Source organism: Zootoca vivipara, chromosome 7 (genome assembly GCF_963506605.1).
Source record: "Zootoca vivipara chromosome 7, rZooViv1.1, whole genome shotgun sequence".
Classification (NCBI taxonomy): Eukaryota; Metazoa; Chordata; class Lepidosauria; order Squamata; family Lacertidae; genus Zootoca; species Zootoca vivipara.
In genome coordinates this window covers 82,705,591-82,715,653 of record NC_083282.1, presented here as the reverse complement: position 1 = coordinate 82,715,653, position 10,063 = coordinate 82,705,591, and the positions used below count along the sequence as shown (strand labels likewise).

The 10,063-nt window shown below is 45.5% G+C and overlaps 1 pseudogene; it reads left to right on the top strand.

Annotated features, from left to right (window-relative positions):
- The first annotated feature begins 1,227 nt into the window (after positions 1-1,227).
- Positions 1,228-1,766, top strand: LOC118088430 (5-demethoxyubiquinone hydroxylase, mitochondrial-like; annotated as a pseudogene).
- The last annotated feature ends 8,297 nt before the right edge of the window (positions 1,767-10,063 follow it).

The window sequence follows — 10,063 nt, the reverse complement described above, 5'->3', positions numbered from 1 at the left end:
GCCTTTATGGTTTCACAGGAAGCATCTAGAGTGGCTTTTTAAATATTCATTCTTAATTTGTGGTGCAGATGTGTCGGTGGATCTAAAGCCTAGATCTGGCAGTTCCATTTTAAACGGAGATAGAATTAAAACCCTGAATTTTGTAGACACGGCGGCAGGGGAAGAAGGCATCCGCTTTCAGTTGACAACCGTATTTAGTGAGAGATTGTTACCCGCGTGATGAAATAGTACAGGGGTCAGCACTCCTTATCACTCACTGGTCATTAGATGGGTGAAATTGGTTACTTTTCTCTCTCTGGAGAACCAGATAGGACTGAAGGAGGAAGTTGAGAAAAGTGACATTCTTTTCCTATTCTGTCTCTATGGGGTTTTCAAGGCTCGGTTGAATTCTACTGCATCTGGCTTTTACCCAGAACCTTTGGAAAACCAAAGTCTGCAGCCACACCTCCTCTCTTCCTGCCTCTTAGAAAGGGGAGGGGGTTCATTGGGGGGAGGGGAAATGGCCAAAAGGGGCAGTGTGCATGGCATTCCTCCCAAAATCCACATATGCCCATGGGACTAAAAATGTTGGTGAACCTTGGAATACTATAATGTGCTCCATGTGGGGCTACCCTTGAAGACTGTTCGGAAACTGCCCTGGAATAGAATGCTGCTGCCTAGCTATTGGTGAATGCCAGAAGGTCTGAGCACATTACTCCAATCTTGTATTGTCTGCACCGCTTGCCTGCGTGTTTCTGGGCCCAAATCAACGTGCTGGTTATTTTCCAGTTAGGGCCTAAACAGCTGAAGTTACCTAAAGAACCATCTGACCCCATATCACTTTCCTTGTGCCCTAAGGTCAATGTCAGATGGGCCTCTTTAAGTTCTTCCCTGTGAAAATTATCAGGTTGGCAGACATGCAAAATTGGACCTTTATGGTGACCCTGTGGCTTTTGCTTCCAACAGAGATGGTGCTGGCACGGTCTCTTAGATCCTTTTAAAAGGCTCTTAAAGTTTTAGCTCCTCACTTTGATTTTTAATGGAGGGTCGTACTTAGGTTTGCTGGACCTGTCTTAAGAACTTCTGGTGCTGGTTTACTGTCCATTGCATTGTATTTTGTATTGCTACTTTGTATTGCTTTATGTAGATGGATTAGAGATTTTGGGTGGTATATAAATCCTGATAAATAAATATATACAGGTCACAGCCTGCTGAGATTCAACTAGGTCAGTGGTGGGTGGGTGGGGGATGGCGGAGGTAGTGGGACTGCAGCTGCTGCGAGCTGAGTGCTGGCGGTCCCTTTGCAGGGAAGGTGGAAGAAGAAGATGGCATTTGCCAACCTTGCAATCACCTTACAGATGTTGTAGTACTGGAACGACCTACGAAAACATCAATAAGCCAGTTATTGACCGTATAATCAGAGTGGATCATGCTGGGGAATATGGGGCGAACTGCATTTATGCAGGACGAATGGCAGTGCTAGGGAGAACTTCAGTAGGGCCAGTTATAAGGAAAATGTGGGACCAGGAAAAGGACCATTTGAAAAAGTTCAATGAGTTGATTATCTTGTACAGAGTCCGGCCAACCATTCTGTTGCCTTTCTGGAACATTATAGGGTTTTTGTTTGGGTGCTGGGACAGCCTTGCTTGGAAAAGAAGGTGCAATGGCTTGCACTGTGGTTGTAGAGAAGAGCATATCTCACCATTATAACAACCAGATCAGAACAGGATCCAGAAAAATACAGAGAATTATTAGAGGTAATAAAGAAATTCAGGGATGATGTCTAAAAACAACAACAACAACACAACCCTAGGTCAGTGGTGGAGCATCTGCTCTGCATGCAAAAGATCCCCAGTTCAATCCACAGCATCCTCAAATGTCTCCACCCTGAAATCCTAGAGATCTGGTGTCAGAAAATAATGGTAGAAAACAATGAGCTCGATGGACCAATGGCCTTAGTATAAGGCAGCTTCCTACCCCGTTTCCCTGAAAATAAGACATACCCATAAAATAAGCCATAGCAGGATTTCTACGCAATTGCGCAATATAAGACATACCCTGAAAATAAGACATAGTGATAGGCACAGTTCTGGAGGGCGCCAAGGAAGAGGTGAGGCTGGATGTGTAATTAAAAAAATAAGACATCCCCTGAAAATAAGCCATAGTGTGTCTTCTTGAGGAAAAATAAATATAAGAGTGTGTCTTATTTTTGGGAAAACACGGGTATGTAAGATACTGACACAGGCCCGTCCTAGCCATAGAGGCTAGTGGCGCGGAGAACCACGGCGCCGGGCGCTGGAAGGGCACCAAGTGAGTGCAGGGTTCCGGCGATCTGGCCAGGACTGCGCTCCACGAGATGAGAGGCTGCGCCACGTCTCTCTCCTTCTCCGAGGACTCCGTGCTGCACCTCCTTTTTCCCCTAGCGCTGTTTTCCGCTCAGTCGAGCTTCGCCACCAGCGCACACACAGCGCCCAAGCAGCTCTTGCTGGTCAGCGCTGGGGAAACGAGGAGGCGGCGCAGCGTGGAGTCCTTGGAGGTGGCCTCCCGCTGCTGCCGCGGTCCGCTTGGCACTCCCAGGTCCTTGGAGGGGCGCGGGAGGGGGGCGCTGGAGGGACCTTAGCGTCAGGGCGCTGGATGGGCTTAAGACAGCCCTGTACTGACATGTAGACATTGTAGACTTTATCAGTCGGTAACTAAGGAGTAGCAGATTCTGAAATATGGCACTTTCACACCACCAGTCTGTCCAACTGTTCTGTGTTTGGACGAATGAGCTGTCTGAGATTGCTGCCTGCCAATGATTGCGCCACCACACCTGACAGAAGCACAGGAAAGGTGTGTTTATCTTTCTTTGATGTCATAAAACAGCCCCTTCTTGAAATATTTCATCATCTTCCCAAGTCCAAACGTAGCAAAATTCGTCAAGAAGCGTTTTTTTTAACAGACCGGCTATTTGAAACCACTTATTGTCTAGATTTCTTACCTAAACCAGAGATTCCCCAACCTCTCCCTCTGCCCACAGACCAGTTGAAAATTGCTGAGGGTCTTGCCTGACCACCTAATGGTTTTTCTGCTTGTTGCAGCAATTGCCATGCGGTGGTTTAGATGCCATATGGCCAACAATAATGATACAAACATTAAAAGCAATATTTAAAAAATCAACACAAAATGAAAACCTAAAACTACATTCATAACGTACAAACACATATAAAGGTAACACAACACAAACCACTAAAAGACAAGCAAGCAAGAGGTCTGAATTAAGGGCCAAAAATAGATAGATGGTACCAGACACGCTTCCCTGTTGATAACATTGCAGAAGTGAGGACCACTAAAAAGACCCATTCAGATCTTGTCACCCTCTCCCTTGGTGGAAGATCACAGAGAAGGGCCTCAGATGGTGAATGCTGGGTCCAGGTTAGTTCATGCGGAAGAAATATGGTCCTTAAAAGAAAAGGAAAAGGAGCTAAATCAGCACTTCCCTGCTGCCACCTGAAAATTGAGGGATCAGGGCAATGTGGGAAGGGGAGAAAGTGGGGCAGGCGAAGAAGGTGTGAGGCAGCCATGGGCAGTGCCGGATTTAGGAACCGCTACAGCGGGAAGGTAAACAGCGTTTCCATGTGCTGCTCTGGTTTGCCAGAAGCAGCTTTGTCATGCTGGCCACATGACCTGGAAGCTATACGCCGGCTCCCTCGGCCAATAATGTGAGATGAGCGCGCAACCCCAGAGTCGGTCACGACTGGACCTAATGGTCAGGAGTCCCTTTACCTTTACCTAAACAAGCTATAGCTTAGGACCCCACTCTCTTGGGGCCCCCCAAAAAATTTAAAGGAAGAAAAAACCTGGATGTACAGTACATTTCCAAAATATGAGATAAAAAACAAATAAAACAAAACCTATATACAGCAACAGTGGCAAATGGCTTTAGATACCTATTAGGTCCATAAATTACCATATAGCATATATTCAACACAAAAAAACAGCAACAATTTGTTGTTGACAAAGGACAGGTGGACATATAAAGGGCCCCATTATCTTCAGTAGCTTAGGGCCTCATCAAACCTAAATCTGGCCCTGGCCATGGGCAAAAGGAAGCGTAGTAACATTGGTGCGGTGACCAGGGTGGGGGCATGAGCTCCTCTCAAACATGGCAGTGCTCCTATTATTCTATTTTTCCTCTGCAGAGGTTGATGAAGCAGGAGGAAGGCTATATCTCAGTGGAAGTGCATCTGGGTTCAATCCCCAACATCTCCAAATAAGACTGGGAAAGGCTGCTGCCTGGACCCCTGGATTGCCACTGATTTAGGAGCAAGAGAGGGTCTGTAGCATGACCCGGACCTGTTTCACGCGTAATAGCAACAAGGGCCCCCGCAGAAGACGGAGAGGCCTTCTCAATGGTTAATGGCAAGGTTAGTGTAAGTAGGTCACCGTTTAATGGTTTCCGATGAAACGTGAGCAAATGTGCCTTGTTAACAGAGTGACTTATTTATGACTCAGCCCCATACTGTAAGTGTGAAGACATGTGCTGGTGGTATATGAATTAATATGGTTTGGATTTAGCTCAGAACATGATTGCTCTCAGGTTCTGGCCTCGGGCTCTCTGGGCAGCCAATTGCTTTAAATTGCAAGCACAGCTGAGAGGTGAAGTGCCGGGTCAAAGCCAAGGATGAAGGGCAGGAAGGGGGGGGGGAGTTTTGCATACAACGGAGCAGAATGCTGTAGCTCAGAGGAACAGCACCTGCTTTGAACACAGAAGGTCATGGGTTCAATTTGCCCCTACACAGCTACTACCAGTCAGTGTCTAGACCAGGCATCCCCAAGCTCGGCCCTCCAGGTGTTTTGGGATTACAATTCCCATCATCCCTGACCACTGGCCCTGTTAGCTAGGGATGATGGGAGTTGTAGTCCCAAAACATCAGGAGGGCCGAGTTTGGGGGTGCCTGGTGTAGACAATACTGGGCGAGATAGAGACCAATGGTACAATTCAGTGTAATTGGTGGCAATGGTCACAAAGGACAAGCCTGAAGAAACCATTGTGGGGGAGCTGGCCCCAAGCTGCAACAAATCCCTGTTCCCATTGTTCTTGGTAGATTTTCAACATGGCTTCCAAGGAAAGAATGAGTAGTCCTGGGAAGTAGAGAACCAATGCAGAAAGAAAACACCAGCTTCCGTCTCTTGTCATGGGGATGTTTTTGGGGTGGGGTGGGGTGGGGACCCAGTGCTATAGCTGTGGGTGGACTAGCTGGATTTTTTGGCCCTGGGTGACGGCACAGAAGGGCATCACTGAGGCTCCCAGCCTCTCTGTGTGTGTGTGTGTGTACACAAATGTGTGGGGGATTTATTTTAGGGGGCAGGCTTTATGCTGGGGTGTGTGTGGCAGAAGCAAGCTATCTGTGACACAATTGGTCAGTTCAGTATTTTTATTTAGTTACTTGATTTGTGGGGGGGGGCAGCTGCCCCCTCTGCCCATGGTGGTGTGTGCCAAACTGGGTCTCTGACCCGGGGGGGGGGCTGCTGCTTAAAGCACCTGAGGTTCTGGCATACTGCAGGACTGACCCTACCATTAGGCAGGGTGCAGCAACCACCTCAGGCAGCGGATACTGAGGAGTGGTGAGAAGCTGCTGGGAGGACACTCCTGTTTACAGTGCTCTGTTCTCCGCCTGAAATGAGTATGTCCAGTTAACCAGAGACGCTCCAAGACCTTTCATTGTCTGAGCCAGAAAGGATCCAAATATACCCCCAACCATTTTAATGACAAATCTTTCCACATTTGCTGGATGGCTCCAAGTTTTAGTTATTGTGTATTGTACCCTACAGATTTATCCTACAGATATTTAAATGAGGTTGTCCTTGTAGATTCCTAATTTAAAAATTGAATTTTAACATTGTATTTAATCTGCATTTTAATTGAATTGTTTCTTTTATGCTTGCTTTGATATTCTTGTTGTTAGCCGCCCTGAGCCCGGTCTTGACTGGGAAGGGCGCGGTATAAATATTATTATTATTATTATTATTATTATTATTATTATTATTATTACCCACTTTCTCTGCATCGTCACCTCTATCTGGGATCCTCTTTCTCAGCCTTTTCTCTAAGTGAAAAAGCTCCAATACGTCGCAGCCTTTCAAGTCTCCAGCCCTGTGATCAATTTGGTTGCCTTTTTTTTTTAACTCTGTTCACGGATTGGGTTTTTTCTAGAAACATGGATGGAATTTGCCTAATGAACCCCATCAAGCGGAAGCCCCGTGTAAGGGCTTCTAATTGTGCAAAAGGGTGCCCCCCTCCTCCCCCTGTGCCAACCACAGTTGGCTTGTCTGGGGGGGGTGTCAGGAAAACCCCTAAAACTGAGCAGGTGGAGGGGGGGCATCATTCAGTCTGGAAAGCCAATATGCTTACACAGGGTATTTTGTCCATCCATATGCAACAATTTAAAAATAATAAATTTCAAATTCAAACATTTCCCATTTTTAAAAAATTAAAACCTAGATTACAAATTGGCATACACGCATTGACAAATTTATGTCCCATTAATTCTCAGTGTCCATAAGCTGGGAATGAATTGGCATAGCGTTGGTGGATGTGAGTGCCAACATTTTGCCTTAACTGCAAACAGCTGCTTTCGATTCCATCGGCATTCAGCTTTGCCGCAGAGGGATGGCGGAGGAACATCACCTGAGAGCCCGTTAAGAGTCACCTAGTAAGTTTCCCTCTTCGCTCTCTAGCCCTAAGATAATTCACAACCTTTCAGCTGCTAAGCTTCTTAAATCACATTTGTTCTCTGTGATACAAGACTTTTCGTCTCATCCCCACCGGATTATCAAGTATTGTTGAAGCTGGGCATAGACTGTCAGGTGGCAAAAGTGTGAAGATTAAACAATCTTCTGGGAGTCTGTTCATGTTCAAAAAAGCCTTTTCATCAGCGAGAGCCAGTTTCCAAACAAACTTGGGAGACTGTTAGAAACTTGTTTAATACTATTTTTAAATCCCATTTTCCACGGAAGGCAATGAAAGTTCACACTTAACATTAAGAAAGACCATGCTTGGTGCTTCATAATTTCCATAGGCTTGCAAGTAATTTTGAGCTTTTTTCATGCCATTTCATTATGAGCCCTTAAAAAAAATAAAATCACCTTGTATTTTTGCACATTTGGCATTGTTGGTTCTCTAGGGGGAGAAGGAGCAAGATAAAGACCCTTTAACTATTTGCAAGCAGCAAATCATAGCTATGAAGAATTATGGAGGAGCCATTGCCTTCTTTTTACAAGAGAACCCAAAGCTGTCTTTATCTCTGAGTAACAGGATTTGCCAAGTAGTTTAGCAGCTTGTTCGCACTGCTATGGCTGAGCTTGCATCAGCATTTTTATTATTATTATTATACATGCCTTTCTTCACACAGGTTTATTTCTCAGCTTAGGGTGGACGGAAATAATTTTGGACTAAATCTTAGTGCAAAGATAGGCATCATTTCTGGGGTTATTTTATTCCTAGTGCACTTGTCTGTTAAGAGCAAGCTAACTGTGGTTTGCTGCTGCTGCTGTTTTTGTTTGTTTTTTAAACTTACAAGAAGAGACTGGATCTCTCTATAGCAGGCATCCCCAAACTTCGGCCCTCCAGATGTTCTGGACTACAATTCCCATCTTCCCCACCCACTGGATCTGTTAGCTAGGGATCATGGGAGTTGTAGGCCAAAACATCTGGAGGGCCGCAGTTTGGGGATGCCTGCTCTACAGTCTTTCTCTCCCCATGTCTCCAACCAGCAATCTGTGGCTGTCACCAGGCTGTCACACAGTTCTACCACACACACACCAGAAAAAGCATTTTGGGACCCCATCATAGCTGTCAAGTTTTCCCTTTTCTTGCGAGGAATCCTATTCGGCATAAGGGAATTTCCCTTTAAAAAAGGGAGAACTTGACAGCTATGGACCCCATGCCAGTTACTGGTGCCAGTAGTTTCCTGCCTTCAGCGGCATTCCTCTCTAGGAGTGGAGGCCTGAACTTTATCCTCCGGGTATTGATATTGGGGTGGGGGTTGAGATCCAACCCTCATACAACATATACTGTAACATCTTATCTGTTCATCCCAGAATTCTACCACTCCAGCCTATCCCCTCATTCTACTTCAGGCATAGATTGGCTCTCACATACAGTATTACCCAAAGTGCTGTAGGGTGACCCAATGGTGTTGACAACAGCTGGACTTTGGCACATCACATGTGCTAGATAGGAGTTTCCGGTGTGCTACAAAGTGTGCTAGCTGGCCATTGTGAATTAAATTTAACATTCCTTCTGATATTTGCCAGCCGGCCTACATAGTTGGCCCATTGCTAACTGTCTTAAAAAATGGATCTCTCAGTGAGTATCAAGCTCTCATTGACTTGCATGTTGGTTGTGAGTTATTGTATGACAAAATAAAATATGCACACAAAATAAATATGCACACATTTATGGCATCCAAATATGAAAATGTGATTCCTAGGCTACAGAGAAGTGCATACTTTATAATTTGAAGAGCTCAACATTCTTTTTGATAGATGTGCCATTTTAAGAGGTCCTCTTGCCCTCTGATGTCTTGTAGGGGGCATCATGCAAGTTGTTACAGCAAAGAGTCATGCGGCACCATAAAACTACCGGAATGCACATCCCATGACATGAGCTTTCATTCAGCTTTTCACTCACTCAGTCTTGATGCAAAACATAGGAAGCTGCCTTATGCCAAGTCAGATTAATGATCCCTCTGTCTACACCAGGCATCCCCAAACTTTGGCCCTCCAGATGTTTTGGACTACAATTCCCATCTTCCCTGACCACTGGTCCTGTTAGCTAGGGATCATGGGAGTTGTAGGCCAAAACATCTGGAGGGCCACAGTTTGGGGATGCCTGGTCTACACTAACTGGCAGTAGCTCTACAGAGTTTCAGGCAGAGGTCTCTCTCAGCCCTACCAGCAACTGAATGCCAGGGATTGAATCTGAGACCTTCTGCATGCAAAGCCAGTACTCTGAATTGGGCCCAGAAACTAATTGGCAGCCAGTGCAATTGTTGTCGTTTTTTTGTGGGGGTGGGGGAAGAAAGATACAGGACCTGCAGTCACTTAAAGGGTGCCTTTCCAAGGAGCAAAAGGAACAGCTTTTAAAAATTTTAAAAGATGATGCTGTTAAGGTGCTACACCCAATGTGCCAGCAAGTTTGGAAAACTCAGCAATGGCCAGAGGATTGGAGAAGATCAGTCTACATCCCAATTCCAAAGAAGGGCAGTGCCAAAGAATGCTCCAACTACTGCACAATTGCGCTCATTTCACACGCTAGCAAGGTTATGCTTAAAATTCTACAAGGCAGGCTGAGGCAGTATGTGGACCGAGAACTCCCAGAAGTGCAAGCTGGATTTCGAAAGGGCAGAGGAACCAGAGACCAAATAGCAAACATGCGCTGGATTATGGAGAAAGCTAGAGAGTTCCAGAAAAACGTCTACTTCTGCTTCATTGACTATGCAAAAGCCTTTGACTGTGTCGACCACAGCAAACTATGGCAAGTTCTTAAAGAAATGGGAGTGCCTGATCACCTCATCTGTCTCCTGAGAAATCTCTATGTGGGACAAGAAGCTACAGTTAGAACTGGATATGGAACAACTGATTGGTTCAAAATTGGGAAAGGAGTACGACAAGGTTGTATATTGTCTCCCTGCTTATTTAACTTATATGCAGAATTCATCATGCGAAAGGCTGGACTAGATGAATCCCAAGCCGGAATTAAGATTGCCGGAAGAAATATCAACAACCTCAGATATGCAGATGACACAACCTTGATGGCAGAAAGCGAGGAGGAATTAAAGAACCTTTTAAAGAGGGTGAAAGAGGAGAGCGCAAAATATGGTCTGAAGCTCAACATCAAAAAAACCAAGATCATGGCCACTGGTCCCATCACCTCCTGGCAAATAGAAGGGGAAGAAATGGAGGCAGTGAGAGATTTTACTTTCTTGGGCACCTTGATCACTGCAGATGGTGACAGCAGTCACGAAATTAAAAGACGCCTGCTTCTTGGGAGAAAAGCAATGACAAACCTAGACAGCATCTTAAAAAGCAGAGACATCAC